The sequence below is a fragment of the Prinia subflava genome, chromosome 9 (genome assembly GCF_021018805.1).
Source record: "Prinia subflava isolate CZ2003 ecotype Zambia chromosome 9, Cam_Psub_1.2, whole genome shotgun sequence".
NCBI lineage: Eukaryota > Metazoa > Chordata > Aves > Passeriformes > Cisticolidae > Prinia > Prinia subflava.
This window is the reverse complement of record NC_086255.1, coordinates 24,336,639-24,351,735: the sequence shown is the minus strand read 5'-3', so window position 1 is coordinate 24,351,735 and position 15,097 is coordinate 24,336,639. Positions and strand designations below refer to the sequence as shown.

Here is a 15,097-nt window from a genome sequence, read left to right as displayed (position 1 = left end):
TTTTGAGAAAATACTGCTTTGAAAATCAATCACCCTCAAGTTTTTCTTAAATAAAACTGAATCAGCTAGCTCAAATTCACATGTGGTTTTCAAAACTGTGCTCACTTTGCTATTCTTCAGTCCACAGCGAAAGATGGAAGGAGGAACACAAACTACACATGTTTTTAGAAAGGCTAAAATTCAGTGTAGTAGTTCAGGTTCTGCTTTCAGCACATCAAATCAGCCGTGAATATGTCACCAGCCATGAAAGCTGGATGCCAAACAACTGAGAAACATCTGGTGCATTCCAGAAGCGCAGCTTATGTCATCTGTAATTTTTCAGTATGACATTACAACTAAGCATTAACTTACTCTTAAAGGACTAGCAATACCAAGCTTCACTGGAAGCAGAAAAGCCAGCAGCTTGTCAGAACTATCTATTGATATTTTCCTTGTATTGGAAAAGCTGCCAGCATGAACTAGAAGCATCAAACACTGAACACTTTGCATTATGCTGCTTCACCTCTCTTGTTTTGTTTCTCAAGTCCCTGAAGTCAGTCTTTGGACCACTTGAACCACCTTTCCTCCCCTTTTCTTCAGGAAAAGATCATTGTGGTTTGAAGGGGAGAGAAGACAAGAGTTTTTGCCAACCTCTGCTAAGTTTTTGCAGGTACCTTGCACTCCTCTTTCATTGTGTTCATATTTCACTACTTTTTTTGCTTGTTTTGCTTCACAGCAGGGATATACAAGTTGTTACTACAGACACTTGGCACAAGTGCCACATTTAACCCATGGTTCTACTGGCAACAACTTCTACTACACTGTTTGAACACTGGTTTAAAGTTGGTTTTTTTCCTTCCCTTCTTGTCCCCTCACACAACTGATTTAAATCCCTACCTGTCCATCTAACAGAAGATCAGGACCTTAAACTAAAGAGGAATTCTGAAGAGTTAAATGCAAAAGAATTCAAAAACACTGGATTATATCCAAAATCTAATTTAAAAAATCCAACATGAAGAAAACATGCACAGCAGCACTTCATTGCAGAATCTAATACAGTATTTTGCATGTCCTTTGCCCAACAGTGGGGGTACTCAGGCAAAGTTTGCCCTGCAGAGGCATCTTACTGGAGCACTGCTTTGTGCTGGGAAGAAATCTGCCAGCCTCTGTCCAGCCAGCACTGACTGCAACCAATACTCATCCTCCTGTTTCACAAATTGTATGTCTCTTCTTCAGAAGACTTCCATGAGTATCAGGAACTCACAAAGCACATGAAAGATGGATGAAACTATTACCACTCAGCAGTCTTGATTTTCACTCTACCAGAGCACAAGACATGCAAGGCATCTGCTGCCCCTGGGGCTGTGAGCAGCATCAACAGCGCTGACAAGTGCCATCCTTTTTGACACCACTGCTTGGGGAAGGCTTTAAGAGACAGCAGAAGTGCTACCACAAGTCATCTGAAAGTTGTCACCCAAAACACTCTTACAGGACAGATTTTATGTCACAGAAACTTACGACTTAACCTCAGAACTGTGGATTCACTCTGGATGGTGCTCAAGACTAGCATTATGTGTTTTCAGAGTGTGCTTAAAACACACTTATTTACATCATTTCCTCTGCTTTAATTCAGCAGCGTTCCAAACAAGCTTCAATTGCTTCCTGTGCATTGCTGCTCAACACCTGCCCCTGCAGCAGCAACACAAACTCCACCCAGAACCCTTCAAAGCATTATTTCTGCTGTTTCTACGGAGAAGACTCAAACACCACACACCAACACTGAGGTAGCAGAAAATCTGCCTGGTTACCAATCTGGCTGCAACTATCACACACAACACACTACAAACACAACATCTACACACAGAATGAGCTCAGAACCTCAGCCATCAGCTTTAAACTTTCATGTCTTCCTGCAATTACACACCTGAAAGCCAGAAACTGACCTTCCATGTCTCTGGCAACTGGCATTGGAAAAACCATTAGGGCCCTTTTCTTTACATGATTAACTGGGACTAGTCAATACAAAACTGTAGCTTCATATAGAACTTTTTGGAGAAGCTAGGTGTCCTCTAAATCTGGTCTTCTATGAAAGCACTCATCTATTGTCTCAACAAAAAGCACAATGAACAGTGCAGACATACTAACCTCATTTTGTGTTTGATGTTCATTTGTCAAAGTTAAAAACAAGACGCAGGTGTCTACATAAAAGAACCTCACCTGTTCAGCAATTTTACTTGGAAATACAATAACCGCAAGTATTGTATTTCTAAGCTACTTTTAACTCCTACCTGTTCTGCACTGTATTATTTTAACTCTGAGCACGTAAGAACCAGCCTGGAGCTACGTTCAGCAAAAGGAGACGACTGCTGCCGGTGACAGCCATTAAAAGTACGCAGGTAGGACACATCTCCAGAGGATTTGTCAGTCATGAGAGAATTTTACTGCTGCTCTACAACTGGCACATTGGTTTCCTTGAACAGAAATTCCCTCCAGTATGCCAGAGAAGAGTAAAATGACTTTCCCTAGCTTTTGGGAGAACAAGTGCCAGAAGTGTCTGCCCACCAAACCCTCCCCCAGCATCAGCCCAGGCATCTCTATGCTGCTGAGACAGCTACAGCACTTCCATTCTGCACACTTTTTCTTTAGCTGCCAAGTGTGTACTTGCACTCAGACTCCCACAGGAAAACATTCTTACCCCTCCATCTACTGAAGCACTGCATTGATGACATTCCTGGCTGTAGTAGAGGAGCTGACGGGAAGCCTCACTTTTGGCAGCAGGATGTGTATGGTGGCTGTCAGGTGCTGATCCGTGCTTTCCAGACAGCTGCCATAAGGGACATCCCTACCAGAAAGCCCAGTACCAAAAGAGAAGGAGCCTCTGGCAGAAGCTGCTTCACCAGTGAAACACCACCTCTGAGGATAGGGGAGGAGGAAAGGTAGGAACAAAAGCCAGCCAGACCTGTCCTTTACCACCCACTCACTCCACCAGTGAAAGAATTAAAGGGGGGAAAAGGCTGAAGTACAACAGAGGCAGCTCTGCCCCTGCTGTCACCCTTCAACACAGCTGCCAACGCTCTCCTCAAATGCATCTCCCTAAGGAGACACGGGCACCCTGCACTGCAGGCTGGGCAGGGAGACGGGCTCCAGACCAAAACCCTCCCAGGAACACAGGAAGGGCTAAAGGAAGCAACCAGACCCAAGGGCACTGTGCTGGAAAGCACCTACACTGCAGGCAGCTATAAATCACTAAACAGGCCAATCACTACAGCCACTTTTTATTACAGCTGGAGATGATTGTCAGGAAAGAGATTTTAAAAGTACATACAAGATCTCTTCAAGATAGTTTCCTCACGTCATCTGATTTGGATTCTCTGAACTTCACTCTGAAACACTAACTCTGTTGATGCTCTTTCCAGAGCTCACATTTGCACTCACACCTTGAAATAACTTGCCAGTTTTATCAACTTTCTTTTGGAGGATTTGGTGGAAGAATGAAAAGAGCTTTTAAAAATAAATAAGGTAAAGCAGAGATTGTTCCAAGATACTGTTCCACCACACCCCATTCAGAAATAATTGTGGAGCAAGTGGCTCCTGTCAGCCTCACCATAACCCAGAGCTACAGCAGACAGCCCAGTGCCAGCAGAGAGAACACAAGCTTCTCACAAATATTTCAGTGTGCCATGTTTCCACATGCAGCACCTTCAAGGATTAGGGGAAAAAAGCCATTTTCCTTTTCCCTTGAATTGCACATCTTAAGTGACTACATATGGCTTGCAGTAATTTTTAAAACAAAGTTTCTCAGCTAGCAGTGACTTACACACACCACCAAGTATTAGATACCCAAGAAATACTAAGCTGAATAACTTGCCTGTCTACATTTTTAGGTACACACAAAATACCTGCAGTCTTACAATAAAATTTTTTAAAAGGCCTGCATAAAAGCAGAAGCAGGCTGCACCTAAAATGGGCCTCTGAACCAGGGTCTGAACCAGTATCCTGTTCAATTCCTTTTGCACCAGAAGGCACTCATGACTGGAGGCCTGCAACTTGCAGAATTTTTCCTGCCCTCAAAAAAAAAAAAAAAAAGAAAATTCAAAGAGCTTAATAAAAAAGAAATTAAACATATTAAAGTAATTACATACTTTCAGATTTTTTTAATGAGTTATAACATTAATGAATATGCTGGGCTTTTCTAATCATCATTCAGAATGAAACTGTTCTGGCAGACAGTAAGAAGTACCCTTCTGCTAATTCTTCTTATAAGCTGTGGTTCCAACTCAGAAATAAAACTACATTCCCATTCCCTTCAAAAAGCATTCTATTTCTTTTATAAACATCTTGTGAGTTCTGGTCTCATTTCCCCATTTCCAGCACTAAGCTTCAAAGAACACAATTAGATACACAGATAAAGCACAGTTATTTGTGGTTTGGTCTTTTTTTTTTAAACAATGTGCTCCTGAAGGTATTTTCTTCCCACTGTGCCCTTTGAGAATTATGATTTTTTTAAAAAAAGAAAGTCTTGTACTCTTGAAACCCCTGCCTATTTTCTACACTATTTTTCTAGAAGTGAAATTATTGTGGCCTTTTCCCATGCTTTTATTCTGGAGGGCTGATCCTTTAGAGGGCAGATGGGCTAACAAAAAGCCAAGGACATTATCAGTTCCAGCACTTATCCAAAGCCTGACTTTCATCCCACCTCTGTGATCCTGTTTCCGCATTATTTAAGGAGAAAATACTGCAAGTCATGAAGCTTGCTTCATAATGACAGGCTGCTTCAGAGACAAGAAAAATATTGTGCAATTTGTTTTCTGCAGCAAAAAACTGACCTCATATTTCTCATACCCGCCCTTCTGGGAGTTTAGTTTTATCTCTTTTAAAAAAGTTCAGGTGATTCTGATGGATTCTTTTTATAAAGAGGTCCACAGAACACTTCTGGCAAGCGTGAAGTAGCAGACTGAGATGCAGGGGTTGAAATTCTTGTGCCAGATATGCTTGTGGGTTTTCTTGATAACAGTCCACAGCTATTTATCATTTAACTATGCTCTCAGATGATGTTTCTCACTGACTTGGGAAGACCCATATCCTGGGGTTGGAACATAAAAGCAAAGAATGTAGCAACTGTACCAACAGGTTTGGGGGTTCCTTTTTTTCCTTTATTCCTTCCTTCCTTAAGCCTGACAGAGATGCTAAAACAAAGTCACAGGAGCAAGCAGGAAAAGAACTACTCAAGATCAACTAAATCACACTGAAGTTTTCACATGTTTTCTCCAGCAACAGACAAACTAAGCAGTGTCTATTTGGTCTGTACAGTCATGTACCTCAACAAGCACTGTTGTTCTTCCCGTGTTCAGCTGCTGAGGGTTTATGACAGCGGTGCTGTAGCAATGCTCAGCGTGGGGCTCCTGATATTTCTGATAAGGCCTTACTGGCTGAGTCTCCCATAAAAGCCTCAGGGTGTAATTGAGGCTTGCAGCTAACACCCCTTCGAAAAACGCATCTACCTCCACTGACAGCTACTGGGAATATTTCCAAACTCCTGTCTTTGGTGCTCCTTGAGACCCACTATCTTGCTAATAAATAAAGGGAAGCCAGAAGTTTCCTTCAAACACACTTAAGCTAGATAAGAACTTGCAGCTAGTGCATACTGGAAAAGAAGAAACTGCCCTGTGAGGCCTAGCATTACAGTCTCCAAGGAAAAAAGACAGAAAAAAAAAGGTATTTTTACTGTATGACCTTAACCTGAGAGATATTGACTTAGTGTTGAAACAATCTCTCTTTTCTACAGTTCTTCTGAGTTACCCATGTGAAGAGCATAAAGTTAATCCTTATCCATCATCTACAAGTTAAGCAGAAGTGATCAGTGTCTCAATTTCCACCTGACAGAGGGCTTGAAGGGAAAGAAGCCACAAACAAACAACAAAACAACAGAATAAAGTAAACACTGATTACACTTCAATGAAAACATGTACTATCAAGTTTAAATTTCTACATACTTAGGTTTAAAGACATTCTTGCAAATTGCAACATGCCCCCCCTCCCGTTTCTGCTTTAGCATTTCTGAATTAATTGACTGGTGACAAATACACAAATTATTTTTATGTTCAATACCAAAACGTTGCTACTATCACAGTTTGCGAGAGCACAGAATTTACCGAGCAAGAACGCGTCTGACAAAAACGAACAGATGTAAGCCGTCGTTTAAACAATGCTCAACATTTCACTGAGGATAATTAAGTACCCTCATCATAATTTCCCCTATTTTGGGGGCCTGGTGGAAGGAATGGGGGTTTCTCGCGGCTCCAGCAAGCCCGGAGGCCCCGCTCAGCCCGGCACAGCCCGGCCGGGCGCTGCCACCGCGCCCGCTCCAGCGCTGCGCTGCGGGGGGGGGGCCCGCCTGCTGCATCCCGCTGCCTGCGGCTGCACAAACGCGCTCCCAGCACGCCTACGGCCAGCTAACACAATGGAAACGCAGCCGTGAGGGACAGATTCATTTTATTGTTGAGACAGCGCTACCGTACAACCGAGTGGCCCGGTGCGCCAGGCCGCCGTGCCAGGGCGGTCGGGGCAGCCCCGGCTGCGCGGACCCGCGGCCGCCCCGGGCGCTCGGTGCGGGCCGGCCGCAGCCGCTCCGGGCCGGGACACGGGGCCGGGCCCGCCGCGGTGCCGCTGTCCGCGGCCGGGAGGGCTCCGGGGCGCTGCCTGGCACCTTCTGCCGGCAGCGGGGAGGGGCGGCGGGCCGGCCGAGAGCGGCGGGCAGGTGAGGGCTGAGGGGAGCAGCGGGGCGGCGGGAGGGCGGAGGGGCGCGGTGCCGCCGTACTCACCGCGCGGGCCGGCGCGGAGCCCCGGCTGCACTTCCTGCGTGCTCGGAAATGAGCGGGCGGGCCCCTCCGCCGCGCCGCTTAAAGGGGACGGGCCGGCCGCCCCCGACCGCCCCCAGGGCGGGACCGGCACCGGGTCCCCCGCGCAGTCCCGCGGGGGAAGCGGGGCCGCGGCCGCCGCTCGGCAGCAGGGCGGGGCCGGGGGCCCTCCCTCACTCCGCCCTGCGGCCCCGCCGCTGCCCTGGGGCGGGGGCGCGCCGCGCTCCGATGCGCCCCGGGAGCGGCCGGAGGTCCGTGTCTGAGGGCGGCAGACGGGAGCGAACCAATGCACCCTCCGCAGCTGTGGCGGCAGCGCCCGCCGGGCGGGCCCCTCAGCGCCGCGGCCACACCGAGCGCGCCCGGAGCGCTCCCTGCTCGCAGCGCTGCCCTCCCGGACAGCGACCCTGCCCCGCCTGGGAACAGCTTCGGCACTGCCCGGGCACTGAGCACAGGCTGCTCTGCCAGCCCCGGAGCTCCCTGCCTCGCACAGGTCCAGCAGCAGCACAGTGATTCTGATCTCCCAAAATGTTAGCAAAACCGTGACATTGTGATGTAGACTGTATGGTGGAAAGCAACAGAATTTACCAGTAATTATTTTCTACCTATCCAAGTATTTATGTACAGTTCTGTATTTACAGAAGAACATTTCATTACACTTTTTTTATTTTTATTTTTTTTAATAGTTTTCTGCAGGGCTTCACCTGAAAGGAAGCCAGGCTTGGGAACTCATGCAGCTTCCAGCCAGGTGCTGTGAATGGTGGTGGCCTGCAGCAGTTGATAACAGTGAAGCTCAGGAAGCAGGTAAGGTAGGAGTGTTCTTCCACAACTATGTAGCAAATGGTTTTGGTCCTGCTCATCAAAAACAGAGTCAGAGAAAGCCAGTAAAGGCTTATTATGTACAGGCCTGCACCCCCTAACTTGACATCTCTATGCTGGATTGCCTGTGACTGCTCACCTGTCTCAAAGACAGGCACTGAGGGCTTTCCAGAACAGAGCCCCAGTGGTCTGAGCAGCAGAGGCTGCCTGCTTTGTCACGTTACTGCTTTGTCAGGATCTGTACTCCTTTTAGCACAGAGCAGCCCTTTGTCTGCAGGCAGGCACAAACCCATCTGTTGATCAATAGCTATACCACGCAGCATGGCAGGGGGCTGGGTGTCCAAGGACCAGATCTGTTCAGCCTAGATTTCAGGCCGTCAGATAGCAAAGGTCTTTCCAGGGAATACTTTAAATGAACAGGGAAAAGACACTTAGCTGGTGTGGGCAGCCATACATCCAGGCACTTTCCTCAAAAATATACTGAAAAGTATATTCATAGAAGAGAATTATCAGAAGGTTTTAAATATTCACACGTGCACACCTCAAACTAGGCAAGTGTGGCTTCATTACTCTTTTAAAACAGTATGCAAATATACTATTTCAAACCTAACCTCATGCAAGTTTCAGTATTGCATGCTACAGAGGACTGTTGAACATCCTGCTTGTCGTCTTTGTTGTGGATAATGAGTAGGAGTCTAGCAGACACCGGCACACTGGAGACTGCAGTGTTCTGTAGACATAATATCTGTGAGTACAAGAAGATAACGGAATGGAAATAACTGAAATTTTGGATTTTGTTAACTAACCCTACATTATAGATCTTAAACAAACTCTGACACCACTGCAGCACCCACTGGTTGGCCTATAGAGGGCAACCAGACTCTGAATATTGTGCTTCAGGTTTCCCAGGTACCACCTTTCTGCAAATGAGCTGGTTGCTGCTGTGTGGGGAGAGCTGTACAGGGCCTTCCAGGAGATTATACACACAATACTTTTTCTTCTTCTCTAAGTGCCAGTTTCCTCTGTTTACCAGAATTTCTTCTCTACCAGGGAGACTGTTTTTTCCAGACTGAGAAAAGGAAAAAATAGATTTCCTAACCTCTCGTAGGAATGACATGGGTATTCATAGTCATCTCTGTATGAAAGGTCTACCACGTCAGGAAAAATGATGGGTTTGCAGTGATGTTGTGTATAGTTTCCTGATTCTTCTATCAGAACAAGCTGTTCCAAGATGAGATATTCCTTCACAACTCAGACCTATATTTATGCTGATAGATGTTATAGTTCCTATTTGGTGTTAATCTTACAGGCCTACAAAGGAATTCCCACATTGCTTGTGAATAAAGCAGGCAATAAAATATTTAGGAAATGTCTGTGTTTTAAGATACAATTTGTTTCAGCCAGGGGGTTTTTCTTAGACAGGTAGTTGCATACCTCCTAGCATCTGAGACCAATAGTATATATATTTATATATTTATTTATATATTTATAATTTAATGTGACTCAGCTTTGGATTTTGCTAAAATATTATGATAGGATGGTTATTTAGGAGACAGACTTTAAAAATGTTTCCCTAAATTTTGCTAAACACTGTTCTTAAAATTGGTACAGTTGGGGGAAAGGAAGTGGCTGGCTGGCAATAGCTTATTCGAAAAAGAAGCGTTTTCCAGAAAAGCATTTTCTCCAGCCTCTAGTGGCTTTGGTTTTCTTTTTTATGTCTTTTTTTTTTTTTTTTTTAAGAATATGTGTGGGCTGGAGGGGAAGAAACAAAAGACAAAGAGAGAGAAGAGCTGATCTGAGAACATGATACCAATGTAAAGGAGTAATGTAAATGAGGCCAAAGGAGGAAAGAAAAAAAGCAAACCTTCAACAAAGAATATTTTTGTTCTATTAACCTCTTGAGCCAAAATTAAACGTGCATGTAGAATAAGAAAAATGGTCCATTATTTTGCCTGAAAATTCTGAGCTTTAATTGTCAAACAATAGTCATTAGTTTGCCATGACACAAGGCTTTTTGTCAAATACCACAGCTCAGCTTTACTGATGGCACAATTCCAACATGATCCCATGTGAAGCCGCTTTCTTTTTCCTAAGTGTTGCAAATTATTTATAACAGATACTGAACAATGCAACCAAAACCATGGAGAATACTGAAGATTTCTGAAATCAACCCTCCTCCAGTATTTTAACCATGGTGATTTATATCCCTCAAAATCCCCAGTGTGAGCTTCTCACCGAGTTACACTGTGACCCTCTGTCAGTGCTCCTGTCCCAGCGCTCCTGCTGCCCCGGGCAGTGAATGGGGGTCTGGGAGAGGCCGTGCACCTCGGCAGAATCAATTCACGGCTGCTGTGGGCAGTGCCAAGCCTGACCTGAGGCTCTGCTGGCCCTGCTGCAGAGTCAGCACCAACTGGGGCACTGAAAGCCAGCCTGGGGGCTGCTCTGCACCTCTGAAAGGACACGGACTTGTCATCGTGGGGCATCAATGACATGTGTGAAAGGTTCTTGGAATGCCAGGATACTTTACCTCGCTGCTTGCAGAGATGGAATAATCTCTTGACTTACCGTAGCTTTAGGAGAGACAGCACATCTGTAAAATTAGTTTGTACCAACACACAACGCAATAATCTTCCTGTATTTATTGTTACTGTGCCCTTCATTTTGCACTGAGCAACATTTCCTTTTTGTCAATGCCGAGGCTTTTGGCCTCTGCATCTTTGAGTGCTGAAGGCTACATTTTTTTTCATGTAGTGTTTTGGAGTCAAATAGTAATTCTTTGGTATTATAATGCACTAAACTTTGGACTTAGAAGCATATAATTTATATAATGTTTGGGAAATGAAGTGTTATGGATTGCTCTTTTCCTGTAGTTTTGGGATCACTGTTGCTAAATTCCTTCTTTTCAAAATTCCCCTTAGAAAACAGTATCAACCGACTTTAAATTTATATAGAGTCTTTTCATACATTAAAGCAGACTCAATAATTATGGTACTAATTCATGAAAGTAGAAGACATTCCTTATCATAAAAAAAATCAATACAATCACAGCTATAAGTGAATGTAAATAAGATTTACTTTTATCTACTATCTGAAAAAGCTTTCTTCTGATAACAGAAGTGCTTACTGTAGTCCACTTGCTTTTTTCTTTGAATAGAGATAGTTTAGCATCTGGAAAAGCATATAGAAGGATAAATCAGAATTTTTTGGATACAATCTCTTCAAATAACTTTTTGCCGAGCTCTGTGACAGTAGCAAACGGATTGTGGAAACATTCCTGTATTCCAGTACAGTGTCGCTCTGGCTGGTGCCACGGGGAAAAGGAACACACAAGGGGACAAGCAGGGAGCTGTGCTAAATGCCTGGGCTGTGCTGCTGCTCCAGCTGAGAGCAGCAGGCAGTATTCTGCAGTGGTGGCAGAGCATTTTTCCTGGCCCCGTGGCCTTATTTTTCCTGGCAGGAACAATGGGTTGTGTGCCCAGGGCGCCACTGCTCACTCCCAGCTGCACCAGGGTGTCACATCGGAGTCAGCAGTAACAGCATGCACGGAAAGTAATCCATGGAGGTGGTGCTGGAATTCTACACTGGTTTATTTCTGACTATTCCAAAACACCTTTACTATTTAGCTTCTGTCTAATAGCACCAAGAAGTGCTGTAGGCATTTTTCTAAAAGAAGAAAATTTCGTCAGGAATACATTGACTGCAATGACTCTGAAACCAAGCCCAAGCAACCATATTCTGTGCCTAGAATGGAAAATGAATAGGAAGGGTTGGACTGGAAGACTCAGGGTTATGCAAAACATACTAAAAAATACATATTCCTTCTTTTTGTACTTCAGTACTGCAGAACCGTAACCTATGAATACCATGAAGTAACAGATTTAAAATCAATTCTATTAAATTAGTTTTTAAACTGTAGACCTGACTACACAGAATGCAGCAAAAGAAGCGAGTTAGAACATTCTACATATGAGATTTAAGCCAGAAAATCTTTCACAAACACTCCTTGTTTGATGAGATAACAATATAAATTATCAAGCTCTTTTGGCTGGTTATCTGGTTGGGGTTTTTTCTGTCTTGAAAGCCTCATGCACCAAAGCTCAAGTTATTCAGATAAATATCTACAGTAAACGCAGTCTCTCTAGAGAGAAGTATTTGGGCTTTCTTGATCTGATGTGCTTCATGTTTTATACAAAATACTCAGTATATCAGTATTTAATACGTGTTACTGCATGATCAGGTGCACCCATTGAGCCTGCCCAACAGTCAATAAAACCACCACCACCTTCCACACAAAACAGAAACAGAACTGTAGAAAGGCACAGCACAGAGATGATCATCCATGCTGATAGCTTAGCAAACAGTTAGGACAAAGCCAGTGTTCATTTCTTCATTCACTAGACAAGACCAGAGACTAAGAAAGGTCTATAGTTCATTGTCTCTACTGTGCTAGTCCATTGTTTTCAATATTTATCTACTCCAGTTTGGGGTTTGGGGATTTTTTCCTAGTGTTGAGAGTTGTCTGTCACTGCTCAAAAAAGATCTCCCTCCATTTGGGTGAAAACTCCAGCCAGTTCATATGACAAATTATTTGTTTCTCTTGTTTCTGGTACCATTCATTGTTGCATATACATCATTAAAATGTTTTTAACTGCAACATTTTTCATATTTTTAAACTCCTCCCATAAGATGGCATGTAAGTAATAATAAAACCACCTAACTACTTTGATTTTATTAGCAATACTTTACCAATCACTGAAGAACTCACAGGGCCGTAACAGTATTAAGACAGGGCAAAAGTAAGGCTCCCTTGTCAAGAGAGAGCCCTCCTGGGTACCATAAAAAATCAACAGACAACCAGAAGAAAATACCACACCTCAGTTGAGCAGCTGAAAATACTTTTGTTTAGATTTTCATGGAAATTGGCATCTGCTCCTGTGGTGCATAAAAGCAGGGGCTGATTCTGGAAAAGTGCTAAAGTATGCTGTTGAGACTTCACTGTTATCATTATAAAACCAATGGGTAGGGATGAACTGATTTGCTAAGTCAGGATCAAATGTCACTGCATTCCGAGCAGTCTCACAAGCTTCTCTTTAATTGCTGGCTTGTAACAATTGTTTTATCTTTGTTAGGAAAAAGTTTTGCTAATGAGTGTCTTACAATGATGCTCACATCTCACATCTGTTGGTAAAATGAAACTCCAAATCAAATTAATTCAAAGCGAGATTTTACATTAGAAATGCAATTACAGGAGAGCTGAACAGCAAGATACTTTGAAAATCACTTGAATTTGTTCCCACTCCTACTCAAGAGCAAGGAAAATGTGTTCTTGCTTCTCTTTTCCTGTCCCTATTTTTAGAACTAGAATGAGAAAGACCTGATCTGGCAGCCTGCACCCCATTTAAATTATGGAATATCAAGTTCAGAAGTATTTACTAGATGGAATTGAATAGTTATAAATGACATTTCTATTTCATTTTTTAATTTAAAGAATGTCAGTTACCAGTTCTGGCACCATGCTAGACAAGCAAGGATTTGCAATATTTTAAACAACAAATCATATTTATGACAGGATAAGCATAGAGATAAAAGGTTTTTTAAACTGACTTTTTCTGCAACTCAAGCATCTTAGAAGCTGTGTGCAAGCTGTGCTTAAATTACTGATGTACACTCACAACATGAAGATGTTCATTACAAGTGCAGAAAAATGCAAATCACAAAATTTGGCCACATGTAGGAGGTGAAAAAAAATTGCTTAACTCGTGAATGCTAAAATGCTGCTGATAATTTGATGTGTGTTTTCTGCTCCCCCTGAGCCATGCTGAAATCTCATATGACAAGTCCTTAGTGCAGACTTGATGCCTTTCCTAGCAATAAAGGTAATATGTGCTATTCACATCACTGTGTTTCAGGGTTTCATAGCCTTGAACTGTGTTCTGCTATGTATTGCCTAGTAAATATAATTTGAAATGGTAACACAAACAATCTCTAGTTTAAGCTGTAGCATTTCAAAGCATGCATTTCACATTTTCTAACATGAGGAAACCATAATGGAGACTCAATAAGCAAATAGAATTTATTCCATTAACATGATTTCTATTTGGTTCCAGTGTTGTCTGTGATGGTAACTTGTTGTAGCCTAATTTGATTGCTTACTTTATCTTTGTGCATGTAAAAATGGGGATCAATATTTTGCAGTATAATTAAAAATATTCTTTGTAGTATTATTACAGAAACTCACAATCTGTTTCTCTTCAGTATTTAACAAACTGTCACAGTTCATTTTAACAAATGATCCTGGAAGAACAACACTGGGTTAGACCTCCAACAGCATTGTTTTAAAATAAAAATTCTTATAGTCAGCATAAACTTTATGCCTTTCTGTTTCTGGCTGGACTAAGCCACTGTTCAGAAAGCCTCTGCACAGGAAAAACAGTGGAGTAAACATTTAAATTATTTCCTTTGATGCTAAAATCTCCCTCAATGATTTATACCCTGTACCAGAAAGAATAATTCTTGTCTTCTGCTGTCAAATCAATCACTGGCACTCTTGACCACACAAAAACTATCTTGGAAAGCAGTTAACCCTGCTAGAGAGTTAACCCAGTTAACATTTTAAAAAATATATACTATAGGTCTGGTATTGATCTGGACCTTTTCATACACTTTTCCCACATTTCAGTCTTTACAATGCTCTTCCAAGCTTTTTAATCATCTGAAGACGAATCCTCACCAGCTTTCCCAAGGAATGAGATCAGCCCTCCCTCTCAGCCTCCTCCTCTGTCCCATCAGCCACCCCTTCCTTGGGATTCCACCCTTTTGACATGTGCTTTTCCAACAGACAAGAATTTATTCTGAATCTCCTCCCCTTTTTTGTGAAATACTCTTCAATAAAGGGATTCTGTTCTTGTCATTGGCAGCAGTTTGGAAAATAAAAAAAAAAGTAGGATGAGCATATCCTATTGGTTTATTGATTTGCACTGGGCTGTACCTTACACCCCATTACATTCTCTGAAAGAGTAGGTGGAGTTTTCAGGGATTTTTTCCCCAAAAAGTAATTCAAATATACCTGAATACAGGCAAGCAAGATTCTTTGCAAACAAAATGCTTAAAATACATATTAATTTGATTTAGTTATATTAAAAAATTTAAAATACGTCCATCCTTAAGCACAGTAAATTCAGAAAAGAAATTGCCTTGGCAGGAAGCTATGAAAATGTTCCATGTTCATATTCCAAATGCAAATCAGTGTTCACATTAAACTCTTTTGATCATGATCATGTCAAGGAAAGCCCTGAACAGCTGAAAAATTATATAAGGGCTTTAACAGTAATTTATGTGACCTGCTGAGTGCAGAAAAATCATACCAGGAACTGCAGTGATTGATTGATATCCAGATCAAGGCTAATTGTTCAGGATTTCAAATCATGGTAAGTACAACTGCAATG

General features: G+C 42.8%; 1 protein-coding gene across 1 annotated transcript in view; it reads right to left on the bottom strand.

Annotated features, from left to right (window-relative positions):
• Positions 1–6,940, bottom strand: part of CSGALNACT2 (chondroitin sulfate N-acetylgalactosaminyltransferase 2) — a 30,713-nt gene extending 23,773 nt beyond the window's left edge. The window contains exon 1 of the mRNA XM_063405954.1: positions 6,801–6,940. The gene's annotated coding sequence lies outside the window, so the exon portion shown is untranslated. The remainder of the gene's footprint in view (positions 1–6,800) is intronic.
• Positions 6,941–15,097: the final 8,157 nt, after the last annotated feature.